This window comes from Strix aluco, chromosome 1 (genome assembly GCF_031877795.1).
Source record: "Strix aluco isolate bStrAlu1 chromosome 1, bStrAlu1.hap1, whole genome shotgun sequence".
Taxonomy (NCBI): Eukaryota; Metazoa; Chordata; class Aves; order Strigiformes; family Strigidae; genus Strix; species Strix aluco.
The window spans coordinates 10,236,968-10,264,658 of NC_133931.1; the positions used below are offsets into that span (position 1 = coordinate 10,236,968).

General features: G+C 42.4%; 1 protein-coding gene across 1 annotated transcript in view; it reads left to right on the forward strand.

Moving 5' to 3' along the window:
- The first annotated feature begins 246 nt into the window (after window positions 1-246).
- The window catches only part of CYRIB (CYFIP related Rac1 interactor B), an 80,210-nt gene continuing 52,765 nt past the window's right edge, over window positions 247-27,691 (forward strand). The window contains 1 exon segment of the mRNA XM_074841627.1: window positions 247-457. The gene's annotated coding sequence lies outside the window, so the exon portion shown is untranslated.

Consider the following 27,691-nt stretch of genomic DNA (forward strand, 5'->3'; position numbering starts at 1 on the left):
CTGCCCCCTCCCCGGGCCGCCCCGGCCGCCGGGCTGCGTGACTGCCCCTTTAAGGAGGTTGACCCACTCGCTGCCTCTCCTGCCCGCCCGCCTCTGTTTCTCTCCCCCGCCCCTGCCCGAGACACTCGGAGTCGAAGCAGGTGCATGCGCAGTGCGCTGGCAGCCTGGCGCGCCTGCGCAGTCACCTGCTGGCCGCCCCCCCCCCCTCCGCCGGTACATCCGGGTCACCGCACGCCCGCCCGCACGGCCGGTCCCCCGCGGTGCTGTGCAGCTTGCTCCCCCTCCCCCTCCTCCCCCCTCCCCCCCAGCGCGGGCGGCTCCGGCGCTGTCGCTATCCGCGCCCTCCCCTGCGCGGGGCTCCGGCCACGCTGCTGCTGGCGCTGCCTCCGGCCGAGCGGGGGGAGGCGGCGGCTCCGGCTCCCGCTCCTGTCCGCATCGCCGTCCGCGGGGCGGCTCGGTGAGTGTCAGCGGCGCGGAGGGCGGGGGGCCGGGCGGGGCGCCTCGCTTCATCCCCGCCGTCCCCTCAGCCCTGGCGGCGCGACCCCCGCCCCCTTCCCGCCGGGCCCGGCCTGCCCTGAGGGGACGGGGCTCCCCCCGCCCGCCCCCCGGCTCCCATCTGTTGCGCTCACCCCCCCCATCCCCGGCCCAAACCCGCCTCCCCTCGGCTCTCCGCAACTTCTCCGCGGCTCTGCCCTCCCCGTCCCGCCGCCGCTTCGCCCCTGCCGCGCTGTGCCCGCTCTGCCCGGGGCGCCCGGCAGGGCGAGGAGGGGGCTGCCCGCCCGCCGGGGCCTCGGGGCGGGGGGGCGGAGAAGCGGCGGCCGCTGCCCCCCTCGCCTGGGGAAACCACGCTAATTGCCAGGGACCTGCCCTGCGCTAAATAACCCTCCCCTGGGTTTCCCCCGCTCCCCAGCGGGGCTCCTTCCCCTCGCCGCGGCGGGTCGGAGGAGCCGGTTTGCTCCCTGGTGCAAGTGCCGGCAACTCCCCTGGCTCGGGTGGCTGGTGGCGGTGTCTGGTGGCTAGTGGCGGTGGCTAGTGGCGGCCTGAGGAGCGCGTCCCCTGCTTGGCGTGTGCAGCCCGGCGCTCCCAGCCCCGGCCGGGGGCAGGTGGTGCTTCGGGCCGCCGAGAAACGGAGTGACAGTGTTAATGGTTAACCAGGAGGAGGAAACCTCTTGCAGGGGCATCTGCAGCCTTTCAGACTGTAGCTAAAACCTGCAACGAGTTCAGCAGAATAGAGAAATCGTTGCAAATTTGTCATAGTTAGGGTGTATCCTGCTGTGGGCAGTAGGTGTGATGCTGGGACTGTAATCACAGGTAGGGTTAAGGTGAATTCAGAAGCTGTAACAGGAGGGTGTTGTTTCTAACCTACTCATTAAATAGCTGATAAAATCAAATTTTAATTGGATTTTAATTTTTTCCTGTGTGTCTCAAAAATAAGGACATGTACAACTCAGTTCTATTTTCTTACTTTTTAATCTGGTATTGTATCTTATGTGGTAATAAAATGCAAGAAGTTTCTTCACAGAAACATTTCAGGAACCAAAAGGAATCCAGAGACTGTTATGAAGGTTCTTGAAGGGTTTTGCTTTTTTCTTTTCCTGTTCCATTGCATCAGCATCCTGGATCCAAATGTCAGTGACAGTATGACAGCTGTCTTTCTGCTGTAATAGTGGAGTCTTACTAACATTTAAAATCTGTCATTCTGAATTTCTGATAATGTGGTATGGAGATACAAGTGTTGATTAGCATGTATGTTAATCCTCAAACCGGTAAAACATTTTCTAGCTATATCTAATAATGTGTTTTTTCTTATTAGCATTTCAGTTCTTAAAAACTGCAAACTCTGTTTTGCTCGAACTTCCCCCTCCTTGACACAAGACAGTTTTCTTTCTTTGTGCTCTTGACTGCTTTGGACTTAAAAAATGGTCATTAACTTAAAGGTATATTTAATAGTAGGTTGTGGCAGATTGGGACACTGGACAGGAGGCATTTAGTAATTAGCCTGAGTTTACTATTGTCAAGGTTGGAACCTGAATCCAAACTTAAAGGTTCCACCTGACAAATATCTTTGTTTAGCAAGGTGTGTTGTTTTGCAAAACATATCTTCAGTTTTGTGTGACAAGTTTAACAGCAAAATCCTAAACAATGTGAATGAGATACTGCTGTTCCATGAAGTAGGAATGTTTTTTTTTGTCTGGCATACAGAGAGTATTCCATTGTTGAAACAGAAGCTTTCAGTAGAAGAGTAGATAGCTTTTTATCCAACTGTCAGATTTCTTATAGCATATATTAGCTGTTAGAGAGTAGAGACTGTAGATAGAAGTGAACCCAGAATCTGTTTTAAAATATCCCTGTCAAGAAGTACCGTGGCTGTACGAAAGTAAGGAAAGAATTTGATTCTGTCTGTTATACAACTTCCATTTGTCGTCAGGTGCTCTAGATTTTCTTCACTGTTTGCAGTTTAGCTGGGGCCGCCTGAGGTGAGGGATTATTGAAGAGATTGTCTTCTGAAATTCTCTGCCTCTTCATATGAAACCTTTCCTGCGGGAACCTCGCTGACTGTAGAGACGTCATGTTAGCCAGATCTGTTCTTGCATACATAACTGTCCTGTCCCCTTCTCTGAGTTTTACGGGAGTCTTAATGTCTGGATAAAGATAAAAATGAAACAATTTTTTATTGTGTCTTTCAGTAACTATATATCTTAGCAGAATAATTAATTTTTAAATTAATTGAATGCAATAGCTGAAGTAGTTTAGGGACAGTTATGCAGGAAACTTAATTCAAGGTGTCTGTCACCAGGCTGCTAACGGTGCGTATTAGACAATTGGAATTAATACTGTAAAGAGACAGAAGGGTGGGGAATATTTGTACTACAAACTATTGAATTATTGAGTATACAGCAACAGAAATTGGCTCTGTCATTTGGAAAAGCATATGTAGGGGCCACTCTGGATTTCTGTAGTTGGTTAGACATGGTAAACATAAACGCAGGGTGGTTTTGCCTCGCTGTGTATCTGGGAGAGTACAGATATGAACAGCCTGCAGTACCCTTTTTGTTTGTTGTTGTTATTGCCTGCCAGCTGGGGGCATAGATGGAACTCATGTATACCCTGTAGTAGAGACAGGCAAAATTAAAGCTTATGTACAAGAAGTCAGATTTGGTTTTTAAGCAGTCAGGTTTGTGTGTGTTTGTGAATCAAGATTATCACCTTTGCCTGTCCTTCCTAAAACCTTGCACTCTCATAATTACACCAAGAGTTTTAGTTATTGATGTAGATGGGCTTAAGTTGAGAAGAACGACTCGTGTCTGTTAAGGTGATGTTAACTATCCCGAAGTATATTATAAAGCAATTTTATGAGACTTATTCATCGTAAGAATGTTTGAAAATACATCTTCAAAGCTGAAATATTTTGAGTGTTGTCAAATTGGATCTCACGGACTGTCAGCTGTCAAGCAAATGCGCTACAGGCGAGGTATGCAGCCCTAGTGAATATATGTGCTGAATCCACACAAGGTTTGAATGTCAGTGCCACACTCCTGTGCTTAGTACCAGGATGCAGAGTGTCATCCTGGTAGTCACTTTGGTTCAACTGAATCCCTCTAAGTCTATCAACGTGGCTTCAGAGGTGATGAGAACGAGGAGATCAGGAATATGAAGGGAGCTGTGTTTGGGTTGGAAAGAGTTAAGTTTTGGGGAACATGAGGCATGGCACTGCTTACTAGCTGTGGCACCTGAAATACCCACATCAGTTAGGCAGGGTAAGACTTACTTGAAGTGATTCTCCAGCTGTAAGTTCTGACCAGTTGTATGTATCTTTTGACATCTTTTCTATTCCCACTCATTTGCATGTATCAAGCACTTTTAAATAAAGATCCTCTTGCATACCTTGTAACTCTTCTTTTAATATTAATCTATGGACCTATAAATTCATGTATTAATATTTTCTTGTGATTGTGGAAAAATTAACACCTCTACCCAATGTGGAGAAGTTTGCCTTTCTCTTCATGTGTATGAAGACAGGGGCTTATTTGATTGCCTTTAATTTCAGGATCTCTTAAAAATTCACCTCAGTTTTCCCCCTTCTGTGATTCAGAAATGTTCTCTTGAGTGCCACAAGTTGGCTGCTGCAGCTGGCAGAGTGTTTCAAACAGTCTAAAATTTGCTGAGAGTAATAGGCTCTCTTATATAGGCACTGTTTTACTTTTGCAATTCCAGTGCTTACTGGAGATATGTGTACTGCTGTTATATAAACAGCAGAGCTTAACAGAAACCAACAATAAACAATGGGCAGTTTTGGAATTGACTAGGTAAAGCTGAAAGTACTTTTAGTTACAGCACTTTCTCCTGTGTTCCCCGTCTCCTGTGGTTTTAATTGCATTCTCCTTTTTAGAAATGGCATTTGGTGTTCTCTGTCATGTGAAAGCCTGATGCACAGAGAATACAGAATCACAGAATCAACTAGGTTGGAAAGGACCTTGAAGATCATCTAGTCCAACCATTAACCTAGCACCGCCAGTTCCCATCTACACCATATCTCTCAGCGCTATATCGACCCTACTCTTAAACACCTCCAGAGATGGGGATTCCACCACCTCCCTGGGCAATCCATTCCACTGCCTAATAACCCGTTCTGTAAAGAAATACTTCCTGACATCTAGTCTAAAATACCTTCATGAGTGAAGAAAATAATGAAACTAGTTACAGACAAAGCATATTGAAAGGGGCAAGTAAAACCTTTCACTCATGATAATTTGAATTTCCAGGTAGTTGTAAGACAGTTGCAGATGTGAAGTAAAGTCTGACAGTGTGCTGCTCACTGTGTGTGTATGTGGCTTATGGACTCACATGTGTTGTTGCAACCCTTGTAATCTGGTTATGCTACTGTCTTCATTTACTGTTGCTACTGAATCAGGAGGTGTTGGTGAAACGTTTAGTAATTTATTTCTGGTTAACTCTGGCAATGTTAATACTGGCCGTAAAATTGATTTGTAAAAGGACTTTTGGTACCAGACTGACTATTTTTGAGTGTTCTTTAACACTACTTTCTTAGAACCTAGCAAAAGAATTTTTACATTTCTAGTACCTAGGCAAGTATTGGCTTATTTGTGTGTATCAGGAATGATTAACTAACCTAAAGTTCCAGTATTGCATTTGAGGAATGATGTATGACTGACCAAACCCAGCATTTTTTTCTACTACATGAAGCCGTTGTGGACTGTAGGAAAAGTTGGACATTAAATATCTCTGAAACAAAGAGATTGTACTTATGTACAATCTATAAGTATGTAAAACTAGTTTCCTCTAATACTGTTTGTATGGGAGGTTTTATTTTTATTCTTCTACTCCCGTTCAATGGAAATGCTCTATGGTTTGTGGTCTTGTTTACTAAGTGTTTGGCTGTTTCTCTGGTTCATATCTATGGCACTTGGGATTCCCAGGTGGTCCCTGTGCAAATAGTATAATTGGGTCTGGGACAGTTTAGCTTGTGAGTGCATTCAATTTGGTGTGGCTGTAGCTTCAAAAATAGCATGGCTTGCAGAACAGGCCTTCTGTCTGCCACCCACACCAAAACCTAAGCTTGATCCTGTAGGCAGTTAATACGTTTGTCTGGAAGGCTGATTGTCATCAGCAAATGCTTTACCTGAATTGGTGACCACCAGGCAAAAAAAAGTTTTGTATCCGTAATCACTTTATATATAAGAAAGCACAGCAGAACACTGTCCTAGATACATTTTTAAAAGCACTTTTTACTTCAGACTGCGGGGCTTAACTGTTCCCTGGTAGCAGGAGGCTGTTCTGTGAGTGAATTCTGTTTAACTGGCATAGTTCAAAAGACTCAAATTCAGCCACGAGGCAGTTCTGGTTCTCCTTCAGTACTAGATGATTAAATTAAATGGAGTGTTAGCGTGAGTAACTTTTTTTGCTGTACTGTACAAGGTAATAGATGAGTTCCTAGGAGCCCTGGTTGTAAATTAGCTGACTGGAAAGCCCTGTTTCTGTGACTGGTGGCTCTAGAAGTTGTCTAACTTCAAAAGTTAAATCTAATTGTGTATGCTTCCAGTCAGGTGTGGCACTGGATGGTGGCTGGTTCTCCTTTTTAGTATAGCAGTCTTCAGGGTAACATCTTCACGGGGAAAGGGAATTCTTGTCTTTGTGTTGGACAACAAAGGGGTTTGTTTCGGCTTCTGATGTACAAATCAGTTTGACCTTTATACTGGGAAAAAAAAAAATAATTCTGAATTCTAGCATTGCTAGTCTGGGAAAAAAAAGCTGTAAGAATTAATAAGAAATATATTCATAGCTTTTATTTTTTTAAAACCTAAGCCTTCTTGTTTAGTGTCCCTGAAAGGGCAGCTTGTCAGGCAAAGTGCATTCTGGGCATGAAAAGTCAGTTCATTTCTTTTTGTTATATTTGCACCTTTTATGTGCTGAGACATACAGTTATTTGAAACTGTTCCTTCTTAATGTGGAAGTGAAATATGTAACCACTAGACTTCATGAGGCTTCACCTCAAAATTGCTGACCTTTTGTATAAATGAAGATCATACAGACAAGGCAGAGTGTTATGTAAGGATAGCTTATGGGTAGTAGTTAATTGATTTAGAGTTTAGATTTCCTGCTTGGCTATAGAAGTCTTATGCGGGGAAATGTGGATTTGTCAGCTGAACAGGCAACTGAATTGTAATGATAGTTTTGAAATTTTTTGCTGCGGATACTTCTTGTGAAAGATTACTTGCTGCTTCTTCCCACATGCAACTAGCTAAAGTCATATTCTCCCAAACGCTGAACGAGTACTTTAAATGCTTTAACTGTTCTTACCTTTGCATCTTAGAGTTCAGAGCTGAATTAATTTCTTAGCAGCAGTAAGAGTAACAGGACCTAGTTGATATCTCCTAGCTTGAAGTTTAGAGGATGATCTTAGAAGAGCTTTCAACTAGTCTAACAAAACCCAAGTTGTTGTTTTCTTATATTTTCTGAAGTTTCTAGTTTTAGCAATGTTCAGAGTTGTTATAGAGAAACTATCTTATTTTTCTGTAACTATGGCTTCTTAATAAACATCGAGTAGATCAGTGTCTGGTGGGGAACTTAACTGTAGGTGGGACTGGCAGTAAAGTCTAGTAAACGGCACTGTCAGAGACTATTGATTAAGACCTAATACTTTGAGCAAATAATGTTATATAATGTTGATGTTAATATTGTGTCAGGTTTTTAAAGGAATTTCAGTCAAACTACTTCAGTAGCTGCCAAAAGTGAGACTTGGAAACAGATGTTGTAACTGTAGTCTTAAAATTTTTTGACAGCTCTTCAAATACCTGTAGTGAGTCTCAGCTTTACAGCGGAGTGTTTTTGCAGGACTTAGGCCTCTCGCTTTGCTTCTCTCCCTGTCCCTAGTCCAGAATGGGCCTCAATTTGACCCCGTTACAGTCCTGTGAAAACTCATGCTCTAATAAACATGTATCCAGCCAGGCAGTATGGGAGAGGAAACAGGTTTGGATGGAGATGACATCTGAGGTGAGGAGTGCTGGCAATTAACTAGGAGGAGGAGCACCTTACTTTGAGCTGAAAGCAGGGAAGAATATTAATTGGAATCTGTGACTGAGTTGGAGACAAGTTGTTCAAAAACCAGCAAAGAGGTTGGCTTGGGAGCTTGTTGGTTGTGTGGAGAGTATCAGTCATGTACAGAGGGAGTGTGTGGGAATGATGGTGCCTGTCACCGAGCATCTTGGGAGCATCAAAGGAAATGGGGACTTGCTGGACAAAGAAAATACGGAAGAGAGAGCTGATGGAGAGAAGCCTGGACAGGAGAAGTAAGAGTAGAAGCTGGGATTTTGTGAAGAAGGCAGATAGCTCTGTTGGACAAGGAACTCGAGATGATAAAAGTAGAGTCAGAAGAACTACAAGGAAGGTACTACAGTGGAATAAAACATACAGAGTTTTGTCCATTGCCATTAGTAGCCATCATGTCCTCACTGCTTTAGCTTAGTATGTATCTCTAAGTGGTAGAAATTGCTGTCATGAGCAAATGGTTCTGATTCTGATGATGTGCCATGTAGCTACAAGAATGAATTGTCCAGGCTCATCTTCTGCTTAAGAGTTTATACTTGGTCTTTTCTGTTAGGCTGCAAAGCAGTGCTCAAAAATAAAGAAACTGCAGAAAGCAGGCAGCCTTGCATACATAATTGTATGCCGTTTCTTCCATTAGGACCCTTGCTTTATTCCCAGGATGAAGTGGCTGGTGCTAGTTTAGTGAACAAGTGCTCAATAGTTTGTCTCCGTTGCTTTAATACCTTACCGTGCTCTTGCTAGATTGCTTCAGGGATGCACTTAATTTCCTCTTGGATAGTCTGGTACTGCTTTCTGTACAGTTACTTATCAGAATGGTCTAGTGACATGAGGAAGTGGTTTGCTTCCTATTTTACACATGAGGAGCAAAGGCACGAAGAAGAGAAGTTCAGCTAGTTTTGCGTGGTTAGAAATGACTGGAACCTGAGTCTTTTTAGACTAGTTTACATATTGCAGCCACATCCCCATCAAACTTGCTGCTTTTCTCTGCTATGATTACATTTTAATACTGTATTCTAACTTCACAGTTGTTTCTTGTGTTGGTTTATAGTCTCTTTGGACATGTAGCTGCCATAACCAAATGGGAGAACAAGGCAGTGTTCAAGGTCGTTCTGTTTATCACAGCAGAACATGGCCATTTCATTTTGTCAAAAAGGCAAAGTTGTTTCTAGTTTCTTCTTATGTAAATATGTTGCTCGTTCAGAGAAATGAAGAGGGATTAATTCTGGAATTGTGTGACTCAAGAACTCATACTCTGGTATTAGTAACTCCCACAAACTTTTGGGATTGATGCAGATTGATGTGTTCCTTAGCTGTACTGTGTTCACACAGCTTTGGGGCCAAACTGCCACGTGTTGTAAAAAGACACCTATTTTTAGTGTTTAAATGTTATGGAAAAGTCAAAGTGGTGGTGCAGCTTTATTAACAGAATTGTGGGCAATGAATTCCTTTCTCTTGTGGTGAAGGAAGGAGGAATGAGCTGATTTTTATTTCTCAGATGGGACTCTGAATCATCCACATTGCTCTACTTAGCTGTTTAATGTAACAGATAGTTCTGTCCTACTCTAGCCACTGGAAGGAGGAACCATAAGCTCTTTCTGTTTTGTAGAGCCTTGTGGCTTCTCAAGTTTCTCTTTAGAAGAGAAACTGTATCAACCAATGTAAGAAGTAAAAAGCTGCTGTTTCTCCTCTCATTAAAAGGAAGGGTAAAAAGCCTTTGCTACCCTATCAGGTTTTTTGAGAGTTCTGTTGGTATTTTGTTTTAATCCTCTTACTAGCTCATCACTCAAAGTTTTTCTCTGGCACTTCTTTTTTTTTTTTTTTTTTAAGAGAAACACTAGGAATGAGGCTTATGCTGGTTAAGAAACTCTATAGTATTAAAAAAAAAAAAACCCAAACCAAAAAAAACGTGTTTACTCCTGGGTAAAGAAAAGAACAGCAGCCTCTGTTGATGGAGCTGTGGTTTTTTGCCTTTTCTTGCCAGGCCTACTGTGTTGGCTTATGTTCAGTTAATATTTGGCTGATCAGCTTTGCAGCTAGCAGGACGAGGAACGTTTTTGCTGTAGCTTAATTTTGGTGGAAACTTGCTTTCTCTTGAAAGCTTTGCATTCATGGGTAGCAAATCTCTTTTTGGGTCTTAAGGTAGAGATTTTTCTCCCCTGTTAGGGAGCGAAATGGTCACAGGAGTGCTTTTGGTCTGAAACTGTACTTTGGGTTTCTTAGAAGCACAGCTGGCTTTTGATGTGATGTTGGGTATGTGACAAACATTAGTGTTCAAACTTGAGATACTTCCATGTGAAAAAGGACACATAAAGTTTTTAAACAATGAGAGCCTCAGGTGCTGTTTTCTGGCCTTATGTAGGCTTGTTGTGTGTTTAGTTATGTGATTTGTCAGCTCTGCCCACCTTTACCTCTGGGTAGATTTATGCAATTTAAGTATCTTCAGTTCAAGTAAGAATTGTAGTGACGCTTTATAAAAGAACATGAAGTGCAACATGCTGAAGCATAGCTACATGTAGGTGAGTCAGGAGGGAGCAGCACTAAAAAAGAAAAGGAAGTACAGTCATGGTAAAACTTTGTTTAAAAAAGAAAAAAAAAAACCAACCCAACAAACCAGCAACCATCTGTCTCCAGAGGATAGAAACGCAATAAGGTGATACTGTTCATATCTTACAGTTAATATCTGTGTGTATAGATTTTTATATGCGTGTGTGTAAGTATCTATAAAAATACACGTACACCCACATACTTACATGGGTGTCCACACACTGTTCAGTATAGTTAGTGATGTTATAACTCAATACAACACTCAGCTAGGGCAGTTTGTATCCCAAGCAAATTTGAGCTGGTGTAGAACCCACATGCATTTTTAGAAAGCTAATATTTTAATTGCTGGCCAAAATACCTAAGTGATTTTCAAGCCTCTATTTTGGTATACCAGTGATACAGGCTTTGCTTATGCTCTTGGTCCATCTGTTGAAGGCAGATCCTCTCTGCCAGGGGACAAGCATGCATGCATTCACTCATCAGGGCACACTATGCGCTGCTGACAGTTGTCAGGAAATAAAAAATACTGAGTACAATATAGTTCAATTTTCACACTGTGTTGGCTTTACAGCACTGCCAGAATGATTCAGTGCTGCTTCATTTTGTGTTGTTGATATATGCAATAGCTTCAGAAAAAGAACTAAAAATCACTTACTAACTTCAAGCAATTTGTGTTTAGCTTCCACAATTATATAGCTTTAACTTCCTCAGAGAACATGTCATCTTTGGTCTTAGTATTTTTGCATGTTAAAAAAAAAAAAGCTAAATGCTTTCTTAAAAATGAAAAGCACAGTTGTTGTGCTTAGAATTGGTCTGTTTCCTGGTTCTGAATCAGTGTTAGAAAAAAACAACTAAATGTATTTACTTTAGTCCTGGTAAAATGCTGTTCTTGGCAAAAGGATTGGGTGTTTCATTTTATCATGTGTTGCAAATGAGCACAGATTTGATTTAACAGATCAAGATATTTCTTAATGACATAATCATAAGAAAAATAAGCTATTTTATGTGGGTACTTAAGTGTACCTTTTTCAAGGACAGTGTTCAATCTTAATTTGAGCTATCATTATAAATCATCTTTGGAAGTTCAGTGAAAGAAAAAAAAATTGAAGACGGTGAGTGAAAGCCTTGTTAGATATGTCTGAATAGTCATCTTAGTATTTTATAAATACCCTAATTCTTTAAAGTACTTGCGCTCTTCTGTAGTTCTTTTTGTTTGATTTAAAACTGGTTTAGTTAAGGTATTCTTTTTTCCCCTTGCCTTGGGAGGTCCCAGAGTACAGATTTCTACACTTCATCTGCTGCCCTTCACTGAAGGAGGGCACCTCATTAAAGTGTTTTTTTCTCTTATCAACCACTTATTGTGTGTAACATCATCTCTTCCTTACTACTGTCAGCTGTGCTCTGCTTTGTAAATTGCTGAGACTGCTATTACAGGATAGGCTTGTAACGGAAACAAGAAGGCTGTGTCCTGCCTGTGAATGCTGTAACAGAAGTAACTGGAAGGTAGGGTTCATGCTCGTGTTTTATGTCTGATCAGACAGTTTCACTCTTACTGCTCTGTCCTTTCTAATCCTCTTTTATTTGGCATTTATGTAGAAAGCTCTTTTTGCTCGTACTTCAGGAAATATCTGACATAGGTAACATTTTTTGTGTTTTCTTTTGCTTTTACCAACCATACTTTTCTCTGCTTTATTCTCCCCTGAATACTTGTGAAAACAAAATGTTTAGAGTAACTGCTACTAGTACCATCTAATTCAGTAGTACAATAGCTGTGGCTGTTGTCTTAGGGCTTCTTTCATTTAGCATCATTAATACTTGTAATCATCTCTACAAAGTTGGGGCTAGAACCGGCTGAAAAGGACATTGTTTAAATTTTGTCTCTGAACTTTCCTTTTTTCTTTTTTTTCTTCCTCACCCCTCCTTCTGGCTGAGCAGGTTCAGGGATCCTGGAAGCATGCTCGTTAGGGTCTGGTTTTCAGCTCTGAATGTGTGGCCAGTTGGGCCAGAAGTCCAATCAGGTTTCATTTGACCTGTACTTTGGAATTGGGGATGGCATGTTGAAAAGGACATGGCTCCCCCCCCCCCCCTTTACACTGTGGTTTTCAGGGTTTCTCAGTACTTATAACGGGGGCAGACTGTGTGCATGTAGTAGTCTGGTTTTGTGACAAATACTTCTTTTGGGTTCAAGTAAAGTTTACGGTGCAGAAGCAAACCCTTATTCTTTGTGAAGAGGTGTGAGCACTACTCATCCTTTCCAAAACAGTGCTTCCAGAAAAAAAGGATAAAATTCTCACTTTTGCAGTGAAACTGATCTTCAAGGTCAATATTTCAAGCTCTTCTAGTATCATTTGAGCAGAGGTAGTAAATTCAGCATTCCTGTTTTTTTTTTTGTTAAGTAGGATGAATAGCGTTTATTGTAGGCTGCAGATAATACCTGTTGAAAGATGCAACTCTCATTTATCGGTGTCTGTTATTGCCTGAGACTTTATAAGGGCATACGTTTCTTAGTTATAGGGGAGTAATTCTGAAAATCTGGCTGGGCTTTTATAGTTTGTCTTGAACAAGTTTGAAAAAGGTGATCTTCTCTCAGAGGGGTGGAGTCATCCCTGTCCCTGTCTGGCCCCCCCTGTGTCATCCTTTCCCCCCTGCCCCCCCATTTTGTAGGTTAATTATGAAAAGAAAACCTTTTGGGGAAGCTTGCCTCTGATACAGTAGCCATGTCCTCAGCCTGAAAACTTAGTGATTAGTTCCTCCTTTGCTGTAGCACCTGTGCCAAATATTTGACTCTACCTTAGAAAATGGTACTGATGATTTAATCTTTAAATATAAATAGTGTGGTCATGGTTTTTAAATATGCTATGCTGTTGTTTTAATACCTAGCTAGACTTCAAATAAATTACTTTAGAAAATATTTCTGAAAGCTACAGCCCTAGAACTGTCCCATACTCAGTGAGACTTGCACCTTTTACAATTTACTTACATGTATTATTTTTATCTAAAGCTGTGTTTACAGAAAACTACAGTACATATCAAGATTGAAACAGTGTGTCAGGACCTTTAGCCTATCCAGAGCAGGAAGATGGAAATGTGTTGTCTAGTCTATTTGCCTGGTAACAGGGAATCAGTTCTGTCTGCTTATATTTATAAGAAAATTATTACATTTGCATTTGTTTCATTGCCCAGCTTCTGACTCATTGGAAGGCATGGATAGTAATGCATAATCTAGTGTGTAATACATATAAACATACTATTTATAATATATCAATATAAAAATATATATTTAAACAAATGATATTAAATACTATGTGATATGTGAGTAATTGTTTGTTTCACAATCTAATAAGAGTATGCAGTTGAAAGTTGCACTGACAAAAACAACTGTACCAGCAGATCTGGGATGTTGTTTCATTGTCTTTGTTGACTGAGGTGCTCTAATCCCAATTGCTTAATTGTTCTGATCATACAAGTGTGTAATATAAATGATTTGAAACAGTCCATCCATTTCACTGTGAAATGAACTGTACTAGTATGTTACATAAATAGAAGTAGCTATCTAAAGCTTGAACTTATTTGTTTTAAGCTAACTGTTTTGCTTGCCCTGGCCTGTGTGCTGGTTGGGCTGCACAAAACAGACTTGGAAAACTGGTCCAGATTTCAAACAAACAACTTGTGGAGTTATAGTAGTTTTAACCAGGAAACGTACCCACGTTAAGCCAATGGTGTTAATGTTGGTACAATAGAGGAAATAAAGCAAGAAATGTTTCTTCTGCTGGCAGTCATGGCTTAAAATGTAATGGGATAAGAGCTTTATTTTATTTGAAGTTCTGGAGAGACCAAAGGAAACAAATACAGGTCTTAATTTTATACTGAACTTGCTCTTTAGAAAGGCATTGTCTTTTAAAGGTAGTTGTTGAACTTTCTACTTTCTTCCCTCCCGTACGTGAGGTTGCTTGGGGTTTTTTCATAGAGTAATTTCAAGGAATTTGTTTGCACTAATTCTCTCCTCAAAAATGTTAAAGCCTTTCATTTATCTTTGAAATCCTTTGATGAAGTTCTGTGGCTGTGAAGAGCAGCAGATTTTGCTTCTAACAGGAAAGAAGGTGTGCAGTTCTCTTGCCTGTGTCACTGAAGAAAATGAGCCAAAGAATTGAACTGTGGCCTGTGTCAATGCTGTATGTTCTCTCGAATGCGAGGCTTCTCCATTAAAGTGGTTTTTTTCTTCTAGCATGGTTTGTTAGCTTTCTAAAAGGAGACGTAAGGATGTGACTCAACCTTGCAGAAGGAAGGAAACATGAAATGTAGGCTGTTCTCCTGTTCTGAACTCACAGCAAACCTTTGCAGAGGGCTCAGTATTGTTGCTAAATAAATGTAGAACCACTGTACTGTGCATAGAGAATAGGGAAAGCATAGCTATGTGTAAGTGTTCTTGGCTTTATGAAAAAGACATTGTGGTTAATGGTATCTTGCATGTAAGTAAAACAAAAAAGCAACCTACCCCCTAATTTAAATAATTTCAAACAAGTGTGAAGTCCCGTTCTTCCTCTTGCCTTTTCTTAGAATGTGGGAACAAAACTCTATGTATCCTTGTTGGTATGAGATGGGAGTTTGGTGGATTCAGGTTTGCTGATGCTGGTGCGCACACAAGTGAAGTATGAACAGGAGGACAATAATACTTGTATTTCTCCATTTTTATAGATACTTGAATCGTTTTGTCACTTATAAGTCTGAATATGTTGATTCCTATCATCTGTACAAATTTAGAAGTCAGAGGGGTGAGCATCAATATTAAACTTGTTTTATGGTAGACTTTTTTTGTCTAAAAATACTGTGCTAGCTAAGGAATAGAAGATGCAGCAGTCAAACTGCTGCAAATTTTTGTCTTTCCATTTATTATATAGTTAGTGCTGAATGGGCTTTCCGTAGTCATGGAATGACACCTTCTTCATGGTAATACTGTAAGGGTGGTTTTTCTTTCCCCGAGACTGGGGTATGGACAGTGCACTGAAGTACAGTTTTATAATAAGTAAAAAACCAACAACAAACGCAAACAAATACCAAAACCCAACACCCACCCCGCAGATCACAACTGGTGGTCCCTCTGAGCCAGGGGAGAGGCTTGCACAATGTTCTCCTGGCATTTATTGCAGCTGAGGAGTGTGGAAATTCCCAGTACTTTGGGAGTAGGAACAAAAGGCTGTGATGTGATTGATGTGTGATCCAGGACTTCTGCACTATATGCTTACTTTTGATCTGTTGTGCTGCTTGATAAATCTACAATTTGAGTCATAGGGCAAGTGAAGAAAGGTACACCTTCAGGAAAGCAGAGGTGGGAGGAGAACAGGTGGCAGAAGATGGACTTTGTTAAAGGTGAAGTCCTGTTGGCTTGGTATCGGATTAATGATCTGTTCAGATGCCACTCTCAAAGAGTATAGTCATCCAGGGCACTAAACGTTTAACAAGGGATTAAAGAAAAACCATGAAGCTTCTGAAGAACAGCCTTGCTCTAATAAAGGCTGAGGAGTTAAAACCAGCCAAACAAAAACTCACTATATCATCATTGCCGCCTTCTGCTTGCTTGCAGAGCTTGACTCTGCATGGATTTCAGAAATGGTTGACCTAGTTTCTTGGCTAGTAAATTAATACACATGCCTGCTTTCTGTAAAATCTGGTTATAGAACAAACTAATGTTTGAGGTGATTGAAAATCTTAGAGTATAAAGATAGGATGCTAACTTAAACATCTTAGGCCTTGATTTTTAAGGAAATTGAGAGGCCATGTGATAAAGGTATATGAAACAAATGTTACAGCACAGGCTGATGAGGAATGAGTAGCTTTTCTTCATGGCACCTGAAGTTGGCACCCAGTTACCAGGCAGTAAGTGTGAAATAAATCTCCCCCCCCTCTCCCCCCCAGTACCTAATTGGACTGTGGCATTTGCTGTCAGTATTGGTTGAAGAGGCTGAAGATGTACATAGGTATCAAATGGGCAGATATAACTTCTAGTTCAGGCATTCTTTGCACTACCTTTGAAGTGGTCCTGAGGATATTTCCCTAAATACCTGCTGTTGGACTAGGTGAGCATTAGGTGTGAATAATTTTGATTGTTCATTCCTTGCCAAAAAACACCCATCTGCATTCAGTAAGTCTGAGTGGAAAGGGTAATAGTCTGCGTTCAGTGTCAAGATTCTGTAATTTTTAAGAAGGTTCAAGGCTTTTGTTTGTCCTTGGATTTTAGCAAGTATAAAGAAAAAAAACATTCCAGGAAAAAAAGGCTTCTGTTACAAAGAGGATGTTCTGCTTTAAGTAACGCTTGAGTTTATAACTTCTGTAAAAATAGGAAGGAACATGTGTGTACTTATTCTTGTATCAGTGCTGAAAATCAATGTATTTAAAGTTAGTCGTAGTGCTGGCTGTGATACTGATGGAGATTTTTTTTTGACACCAAGAAATAGAGGATGAGGGAAGCTAGTCTCTGTATCTTGATACAGGCCGCTCGATATGAAATCCTGTACCTTGAGAGCTGCTTCTCAAGTAGACCTAAACCAGGATCTAATGTCCTTCCTATGGTAGTCTTTGTTATTAAAGATGCTGAATGATTATTCATTTATCATTCTTCTGCGTGGAAGGTGACTTTGTAAAGCTGCTGATGTGTGCTCTTAATCAACCTCCTCCATTATTTGCATGCTTGCATCAGTCCACTAGTTAACATCTCTTGCTCTGCAAATCCAAATTTTACTGAGTTAAGCTTCAGTCTCTTTTGCTACTGCGTGCAGCAGGAGAAATAGGTTAACCTGCTGAATGGAGAAGCAGCAAGTTCTCCCTCCTTTTGTTTGTGTGAAGCTAACAGTGCTAAAAGAGGGGGAGAGAAGGGCAGGAAGAATATGTTTGCCAACTAACAGCTACTGTAGTTTTCAAACAGAGCTGCACTTAATGTTATTCAATGTTAGTCTTGTTTCATATGGAATTGTACAATTCTGCATAAAGATAGTGCTATACTTACTGTGTGGTATTGTACTTACTGTGCCAGTATTGTTTTTCTTCCGTTTATGAGAATGCTGTAAAAACTGGATTGTTGATACTGGTCTGCACAAAAATGAACTTGATGGGTTTTGCTGCTTGCAAGTGGGATTTTTCTGTTATCAGGTGTGACTCAGATTGTTTTTTAGTTATAGCGATTCCTGTTTGAATTGAAATATTGTGTAAACTGACTTTTTGTAGCTATTTTGGTGGCTTTACTTTTTCCTGACGTTAATAGCCAATGTGTAGATTAGCATGCTACATGAAAAAACAAGAGCAAAGGTGTCATTAAAGCTATTGTAACACCACCACTACTTCCTACACCCCCACCCCAGCCCCCATCTCCATCGCATCCCTGCTGTGGGTTTAATCCCACCTTCCCACCCTAATGCTGGCTGGAGAGCCTGCGCTTGCTGGGTGGGTTTGGAAAGGTGTTTTTCTGCTTTTCCCCTGCTTTTTCTGGCCTGCCAGGCAGGGGCGGTGGCAGGTCCATCCCTGCATCGCACCATGGCTCCTGGGGCCCCATCCCAATGGTGCTGAATTGCTGTAGGCTCAGGACTGCATTGGAGGTCTCGGGGATGCTGTAGTTGGGGGTGGGCAGCTCCGTGGGCAGTGAGAGCAAGCCGATGTCACTGTGGGGGATGGCTCTGCAGGTGCCACCAGGGTCCCCAGGCATGGCAATGCTTCTGGGACTGTCCTGGCGGACCAAGGACCAATCCAGTAACATCTCCTTGGACAGGGGGATGGTTGCCTGCTGGGTCCCCAATGGCTTGGATGTGGGGGGCAGCACAGTGGCTGAGGATGTCACTGCCCGGGGGGATGTTGGTGCCCCCATGGGGGTGACAGTGTCAGAGAGGCTGAGCCATGCAAACTGCTTCTCCATTTCCTGGTACCTGGGCAAGCACTTGAAGGGTGTGAAGTGTTGCGATTGGCCCTGGAGAGTCCCAGGGGCTGCCCAGGCTGGGGAGGGGTTATCCCACGACCCTGGGAGCCCCACAGGGCAGCACCTGGCGAAGGAGCAGCATGGTGGGCAAGCGTGGTGGTGGCTGGTGGAGGCAGGTTGGTGCTTATCTGTGGGATGCAAAAGACCCAGGGCTCAAAGAAGCAGCCACATGGAGCCATCTGCAGCCCTGTGTGGGTGAGAGGGAACCGTGCTGGGCCGGGGGGGACCAGGGGCACCAGCTGAGCCAGCCCCTATCACCAGTGTCCCCTGGCTCTGCGCCAGGTGATGTGAGGAGCTTGTGGCCAGAGTCCTTCCTGTGGGGTGAGCTGCTGTGCCAGTGGGACAGGTTTGCAGACTGGGGAGGAGACTTGCTTATAGAATGTGAAACAGGAGAGATGGGCTCAGGTATTTGGGAAATTCTCTGTAAATTCTGTTTACTGGGTGTGCATCACCCAGGCGAGGGCAGGGACGCTCGCAGAGAATTGCTGAACTCTCATGCCAAAAATGCTTGGAGGGATAGGGGTGCTGGGGATGCTGAAGGTGCATGGGGTGCCATACCTGCTGGGGGTGCCCACAGTGCCAACCCTGCCGGGGGTGCCCAGGCTGTAGAGAAGGGCTGCCCTGCCTGGACAGTCAGCACAGGTTCGCTGGGCCTGAAAAGAGAGACAGGAGCGATCACCAGTGGTCACCTCTGTTATTGCCCCCAAGAGTGTCCCCAGGCTGCAGGGGTTGGGGTTGTTCCCAGCCTCGGGGTAGAAGGCTTCAGGATGGACAAAAGGCTGAACCAGCCAGGGCATTGGGGGGCCTGGGGGCTGCGCAGTGGGAGCCGTAGTGCTGGCAGCACCACAGTCCCTTATAGCTGTTGACTGCTAAGGACTCTCTGGGGTTCCTGGCTCTGGCCTTCTGTTTGGGGGTCTCCCCATGTTCCACCCTGCCCCCAACAACCACCCCAGCACCTCAAGGGAAGGGAAAGGGTTAAGGTGTGCTGGGGTGCTCCCTGTCCCTACAAGGAGCTACTGGGAACTGTGGTTTCAAATGCCTTTAGCCAGAAGCCTTGGTCAGCTCCCAGAGCTGTGACACCATTGGTGGTAGTGAGACTTGGTGGAATGAGTCCCACAACCACCACAGTGCTCGACTGGGGAGTTGTAGGCTGTTCAGGAGGGATAGGTGGGGCAGGCAAGTGCTGCACTCTATGTAAGGGAGAGGTTTGATTGTACAGCCCTTACAGTCAGCGATGATGTGGTTTAGAGCCTCTGGATTGAGGATTAAGGGGATGGAAAACAAAGGAGATGTTGTAGTGGGTGTCTGCTACCAATTGCCCAGCCGGGATGCTAGCACCGAGGAGTTATTCTGTAGGCAATTAGGAGGAATCTGTGGATCGGTAGCCCTTGTCCTTATGGGAGATTTCAACTTCCCAGACATCAACTGGGAATATCATACTGCTGTGACAAGCAGGTTGGGGAAATACTTGAAGTTCGTGGAAGATAACTTCTTGTCACAAGTACTTAGTGAGCCAACGAGGAAAGATGCCCTCCTAGACTTGCTGTTTGTGAATGGAGGATGCCAAAGTCCCCCACAACATCCTTCTCTCTAAATTAGAGAGCTATGGATTTGATGGGTGCACTACTCGGTGAATAAGGAATTGCCTGGATGGTCACATCAAGAGAGTAGTGGTCAATGACTCAATGTCCAGATGGAGATCAGTGATGAGTGGTGTCCCTCAGGGATCTGTACTGGGACTAGTACTGTTCAGTATCTGCAGCAGCAGTGGGATTGAGTGCACCGTCAGCAGATTTGCAGACAACATCAAGCAGAGTGGTGCAGTTGACACACCTGAGAGATGAGATGCCATCCAGAAGGACCTGGACAAGCTTGAGAAGTGGGGCCATTTGAACCTCATGAGGTTCAACAAGGCCAAGTGCAAGGTCCTGCACGTGGGTCGGGTCAACCCCTGGTACCAATACAGTCTGGGGGATGAAGGGATTGAGAGCAGCCCTATGGAGAAAGACTTGGGGGTACTGGTGGATGAGAAGCTGGACGTGACCCAGCAATATGCAATCACAGCCCAGCAAGCCAACTGTATCCTGGGCTTCATCACAAGAAGTGTGGCCAGCAGGTTGAGGGAGAGGATTCTCCCTCTCTATTCTGCTCCGGTGAGACCTCACTTGCAGTGCTGTGTCCAGCTCTGGAGTCTTCAACACAGGAAAGACATGGACCTGTTGGAACGGGTTTAAAGGAGGGCCGGATCTTCATGGCCCCTGTCAGAGGGCTGGAACACCTCTGCTGTGAGGACAGGATGAGAGGGTTGGGGTTGTTCAGCCTGGAGAAGAGAAGGCTCTAGAGACACCTTACTGTGGCCGTTCAATACTTAAAGGAGGCTTATAAGAAAGATGGAGACAGACTTTTTAGAAGGCCCTGTTGCGATAGGGCAAGGGGCAATGGTTTTAAATTAAAAGGGTAGATTTAGACTCCATATAAGGAAAAAGAAATTACAGTGTGGATGGTGAAACACTGCAACAAGTTGACCAGAGAGGTGGTAGATACCCCATCCCTGGAAAAATCCATGGTCAGGTTGGACGGGGCTCTGAGCAACCTGGTATAGTTGAAGATGTCCCTGCTCATTGCAGGGAGTTGGACATTGGACTAGATCACCTTTGAAGGTCCTTTCCAGCCCAAACCATTCTGTGATTCTCAGCAATAAGTGATGTGCTGGGAAAACCTGTTTTGAGACGTTTCTCTGATCGGGTGATTTGTGTTGGCTTTGCGTTACGTGTTCATGGCCTGTATTGCATGTTTCCATCTTCCTCTGTTAAAGATGAGTAGTTCATCAGAATCAAAAGAACAGCTTACATCAGATTAATTTTTGGACTTATGAGTGTTTTAATCACTTAGGCAGCTTTTTAGCCTCCTTTAGTGTCAGTAAAGAAGGAAAGTTTCACAAACACATAGTTGAACCCGCTCAAACAGGAAAATTGAATTGAACTCTTTTCCTGGCTAAAAATTGTGAACGGTTTGTCCTAGTCTGAAGGTCTTCAAAAGGCAGCCAGTAACATGCTGTTGAGGAAATGTAGAATTTAACTCACCCTCTGACACTAATTATGCTTGTATTTTCTTGTGACATTGCTGCTAATTGAAAGTAGCCTGGGAAACTGTAGGGATACGTACTGCTGGCAGTTAGTGGAATATCCTAAAGATCCAAGATTTTTCTAGTTTACGTTTCATGTTAAACACAGGCCCTAACAAGAATTTAAACAGCACGTTTTTTCAGGTTCAGTTTGCTTCAAACTAATGTTGCACTTCTGATCCTTTCAGAAATCTGTTCCAAATGTGACTTGTGGTCATTATTTAAGACCTAGTTTACTAACCTGTTGCCTCAAAGCAAACTTGAGACAAGTACTAGCCTCCCTAGGTAGTTCTGACAAACTGTTTTGTTCAAAGATAATTGGGAGGCTTATCTCAGTTGTGGCTTCATGTTCACGAAGAAAACGGACATAAATTGTGGATTTAACTGAAAAAGTACTTTGGCAAAAGAAGTATTTGTTAGTGGTTTCTTTGGGGTTTATTTTACAACTTAAAAGAATTTTGCTTGCTGAGCAGCAGCTTTTTGTGCATGTGTGTAAAGATGAGAAGGAAATGATTGCTGTTCCAACTGTACGGTGGATTATTGTGCTAGCTACTGTTAAAATAACTGGCGTAGTGCTATAAATGCTGTCTGGGGAAATGACAAAAATTTTACATATTCCAGCAGATTCTTTTTGCTTTTATCTCTGTCTACAAAGTCTTTTTTTTTTCTTTATATCTGGGTATTCATTAAGCAACATTTGATTAGATCTGACTTTAGATGGCTACATTGAAAACTGTCTCATGAGAGTGGACAGTATATTTCTTCCCATGATAGCTGGAAGTTATGTTAGGTAGAAGGACTAGGCTCAGTTGTATGAAGAACAGGGTGGAAAATTTAAAAAAAAAAAAAAAAAAAAGAACCCAAAACTCACTGATAATAAATCTCTGCTCTATAAACTCAGAAAATAAGATGCTCTTGCTGCTTAAGCATAGTGTTCATGGTGACAGAACTGAGTTCTCCGGGGAACTTCCAAGTACTGCACAATCTCAGTGCTGTTGCAGTATTCAAAGAGTAAGGCAAATGTGAGAGAACTCTTCGTTTATTCTTAGGAATTGCATTGAGTAAGCATGCAAAATAGAACTGAAATCTCTTTGAGTACGTAACAGTAATGTGTTGACTGACTCATGCGTTTTGTGTTGAGGGCAGTGTATTCTTGGGATTGGTGTTACTCTGAGGCATGGTTATTTAGAATAGAAAAAGGTTGATGAAAAGTCGCGGTTTTGACTCTAGCCTGTGAACAAGAAAGTTGAGATTGTTTTTAATGGTTAGATGGAGGAAAGCTGTACCTGTATACAGATACTAAATCCTGCAGGTGCTTGACAGGCAGGACTCCTTTGTCATAATACAGAAGTTGATGAAAGTGTGACTCCAGTAAAAAGACAGACTGCCACATAACCTGTAACTACAGTTGCTTTATTGGAACCAGTTACAATTCTCATAACTGTGTTCCCGGCATGACAGCCTTCCGACCTCCCAGTTTTTATAATTTTTTTTTAATTTCCTGCTCTTTCTTGCAGCTAACCTTTCTGTGTTGTATAGCAATAAAATATGTGTCTTCCTATCTCCCCTGGGAGATAATGGGGAGAGGTGATAAAGTGGTTAATATTACCTCCTACCACTACCTCTGTCTACTAGTTCTTTCTCAGCTTAAATAAATTTGTAGCAGTTCTTGTCAATGTTTATAGTTCATTATGTTCATTTTCAATTTCAGGTTTTTAAGTCTGTGTATCTCAAGGCTTTTCTTCTGACGGTATCAGGCTTGTAAAGAAGTGGCAATAATTCTTACTAATCCAACTTCAATAAACTGCTGTCCCTGACAAGTTACTCATGGGAGACCTGAAAGGGTTATGTCGGTAGCTGTTGTATGAAATTTCAGCATTCTTCCTGCTTTAGATGGTTTCTAAGGAAAAAAAAAAAAAGCTGGTAATTCAGGCCAACTGATCTGTCTTTTGTTGGGAGGAGAAATGGGCTTTTTCAGGTCTGATAACAGAACAGATCTTTAAGCTAGGAACCACTTACTGTCTTGCAGATACCTTTTAAAGGATTTCCTCCCATTGAAGTTGTGAAGGCAAATGCTTTAAATAAGTTTGGAGATAAATGTAATCCTGTGATCTCTGTCACAAGCAATCTCCAATGTCAGTGTGAATTCAGAAGTAACATGGGATTGATTGGCTTGATGCCTGCCTTAGAATTCTCTACATTTGTGCCAGTTTATTTAGCATTAGTTTTGTATGTATTTTAGGATATAATGGGAGACTCTCTTCACCTGCAAGGAGGTATTTCATTCACCATATTTCTTTGTTGATGCTTGTTCATATATGTACAACAAAATTGCTTTTACAGTTTTGTACACTATCTCAACATTGAAAGCACCCAGGAATGGCATTCCTTGATTTTATCTCCTTTCTGACACGGAAAGTAACAAACTGCCAAGGCTTCTCTGCCAATGAAGAATACTTTTCTGCATTTCTTTGTGAGTATAGCTATATAGAGACAGTGTAAATTAAAGAATGTTTTAAAACTAGGAGTACATTATTCTAGACTGACGGAGCAGATATTAGGTCTTGCTTTAACTTCACCTTTTAGTCAGGTAGGCTTGAAAGCCTGCCTGCACTTAACCTTAATACAGCTGTATACGTTAATGTTTTGAATAGTCCTGAGTTGAGACCTATAAGAACAAGGCTGACAGCTGCAGATACTTCTTCATTCTCCCTAGCACCTCAAGTAAGGTCAAAGTTGACCTCATATTTGAATAATTTGTCCATGGTCTTGCTTCCATATGCAGAGATTTCTCTCAGATTTGTATCATTTTGGCCTGGTCTTTTTTTCCTCAAATAATTGCAGGACAGTTTTTTATGTCTTTACTAACTAAGCTGAGCATCTGGAACTGCTTGCTGTCTGCCTTCAGAAATAGAAAAAAAAATAATTATGCATGGTAACAGGTTTTGGTTTCTCTAACTTAGAATAGTGTCTGTTTTAGTCTCTGAGTATCTGTTTTGTGAATAGGGAAAAGTAGATTTGGTTAGAGTTCTTGAAAGCAGAAATGAAGTCTTAAAGGTCAGTCACTTCAGAAGTGCTCATTTTTTCTTAAAATATCCAGTTAGACATTTTTAAAGAGTGAGCAGGCCAGAAATAAGTTTTTATTCTTCAACATAGGGCTACAGGCTAAGGAAAAGCTTGAAAGCTACAAATTTGCATGCTGGGATTGGTGTGTTAAGTAGTTACTTTGAACTGTGTTGCAACACTTCTGAGTGTTTTACTGATTTGATATTCCTGATAACAATGCTTGCACATCACAGAAGCATGTTGAGGATGAACAGGCATGCAGCTTGATGGCAGATGAAATTTGCTGGTGACAGACTGAAATTCATGAACAGTGACACAAATAGTATAACTTACTAACATGGTTAATTCTTAAGCTTTCAAAACATTGTTAAAAAAACTTCTGGGGAGCTCTGATTTCTGGTGAAATGCAGGTATAAATTCAGATTAAAACACTAAACTATGTTGTCCTCTTGTAGAACATGTTCCTGACTGTCAGCTTGTGAAAGGTACTGAGGTGGCTGAGTGAAATTTAGAGTAATCTGTGTGTAAAGAGTGAGTTGTTCACAGTTCTTTGCTTCAGTCCTTTTTTCATTGGAAATATCCAAAATGCATATCCCTTATTTAAACATTTTATTTACTTACTAGGACACACAACCGAACTTTGATACACGTAGAATTGATAGCATGAAATATTATTTCAGTTTAAACCAGGAATTTGAGTTGTTATTTTGTGTGAGACAGCAGCTTTGTAGAAGCCCAGGGTACTCTAGAATACAGTGGCTATATTGAAAACCTTTTCATCAACAGAAGCATTCAGAAGAGTAGAATAGATCAGGTATATCCATCAGTGGGCTGGTCTCTCTTGTTTTTTCTTTCTGGTCTCTGTCTGGGTTTAAGTACACTTCTCCTTTTCACCTTGTGTATCTTTTGAGCTTCCATGTCATTCTGCGTAAACATGACTTAAATCTGCTTGGGTGCTAGGGAATGATCGCTTTTGCCATTCACCTTCTCTTACCACTAACATAGATGTCTCAAAGTGAAGTAAATATTCTGCCTTTGGCTTTATGAAGTATGGGATTATGACAAAAAGTAGAAAGTGCTGCAGTTGGAAGGAGTTTGAGAGTCACTGCCTTTAGGTAGTAGCTTTTATTGGCTAGTAGAAAAGTTATAGCTATTTTTTTTGAAATAAATCTGTTTCAGTGGCTTGGCACTGCCCCAGTGTACCTTTTGGAACAGCAATCCTTGACATAAATGAGTGCTGAAGCAACTCTTTCCTATTATGGGAAGAAACTAAATGTCTGTAAAATACTGCTTGATAATTTCTTATGATAATCAAAACTTCGATAGTGCATGTACAGGAGTTTATGGTAATGAAGAAATTACTCCCTCACAGTTTAATTTCCTACCATGCATTGCTTTTGTAGTGCTGTGTATGTGTGCAAAGGCAGTGAATGGGTTCAAGAAACTGCCTTACAAGTATGGGGTTTCTCACAATAGTGTGAATTAGTTCTCATCAATGTCCTTCATGTTTGGTGCTGTTTTCCAGTACCAGTAGGATGTGATACCATCCAGGGAAAGTCCCGTATGCCTAAAGCTACGGGTTTTGAAGCCACTTCCTGTGGGAATGGTACATTTTTATTTGTAGGTTTCAAAACTGGCAAAGAAAGTGCAGCTGCTAATGCTCTCTGCTATCTGTTAAAGAATGTGACATGCAACCCAAAGTTAGAGAGAGAACCACCTTTCTGAACTAGCCTTGTATTGGGTTTGTGTGGCAAGGTTTTGGTAATGGGGGGGCTACAGGGGTGGCTTCTGTGAGAAGCTGCTAGAAGTTTCCCCCATGTCCAATAAAACTAATGCCAGCTGACTTCAAGACGGACCCACGCTGGCCAAGGTCGAGACCATCAGTGATGGTGGTAGCATCTCTGTGATAACATACTTAAGAAGGGAGAAAAATGGTTACTCAACAGCAGCCAAGAGAGAGGAGTTAAAATATGTGAGAGAAACACCTTGCAGACACCAAGGTCAGTGAGGAAGGAGGGGGAGGAAGGAGGTGCTCCAGGCACTGGAGCAGAGATTCCCCTGCAGCCTGTGTTTCAGCCCATGGTGAGGCAGCTGTGCCCTGCACCCATGGAGGTCCATGGTGGAGCAGATCTCCACCTGCAGCCTGTGAAGGACCCTATGCCAGAGCAGGTGGATGCCCAAAGGAGGTTGTGACCCCATGGGAAACCTGTGCTGGAACAGGCTCCTGGTAGGACCTGTGGACCCGTGGAGAGAGGAGCCCACGCTGGAGCAGGTTTTCTAGCAGGACTTGTGACCCCGTGGGGGACCCATGCTGGAGCAGTCTGTTCGTGAAGGACTGCAGCCTTTGGGAGGGACCCACGCTGGAAGCTTGTGAAGAACTGTAGCCTGTGGGAAGGACTCACGCTGGAGAAGTTTGTGGAGGACTGTATCCTGTGGGAGGGAACCCAGGCTGGAGCAGGGGAAGAGTGTGAGGAGTCCTCCCCCTGAGGAGAAAGGAGTGGCAGAAACAATGGGTGATAAACTGACCACAACCCCCATTCCCTGTCCCCCTGTGCTGCTGAGGGAGAGGAGGTAGAGAAATAGGGAGTGAGGTTGATCCTGGGAAGAAGGGAGGGGTGGGGGGAAGGCGTTTTAAGATTTGGTTTTTATTTCTCATTATCCTACTCTGATTTGATTTGAAGCTAATTTCCCCAAGTCGAGTCTGGTTTGCCTGTGATGGTAACTGGTGAGTGATCTTCCTGTCCTTATCTCAACCCACGAGCCTGTCATTATATTTTTTTCTTCCCTGTCCTGTTGAGGAGGGGAGTGATAGAGTGGCTTTGGTGGGCACCTGGCATCCAGCCAGGGTCAACCCACCACATTTCCCTACCTAGTTTCTTGAGAAAACTGTTTTTCCACATTCTCATGAATGACTCAATAACTTCTCTGTTACTGTATGTGTTCTCTGAGTCATAAGCATGGTGTTCGTGATCTTGGAGAATACTCTGGCTGACCAACAAACCAAGAAGCTGGTTGTACTTTTCCAGGAGTGGTTTATTCTTCAGACTCTTGGTATATGAGACAGGATAGAATTTGTTAATTGTTTGAGTCTAGCTCTACATCATCAAGACCACAAATTTATCTTTGAATCTAAGGCTTCTCCATGGGAACAGTTTTTTTCTATATATTTTATTTAAGTACACTAGTAGAACACAAATTGTACTCTTAAACTCATTTTTCATCTTAGAAAGTTGTCCTAATGTAAGTTCAATGATGTTTTCTAACAAGTACATTCAAACTACAGGATGTCTTATGACACTTCTCTGATAATCCAACAATAACCAGTATTGCAGTTGGTTTACCTGGATGAAACTTTTTTTTCTTCAAGCATGTTGTGTTTAACATGTGCATCTTTTCTTTTTTAATTATGTTTATTTGTAATCTCTGTGAAA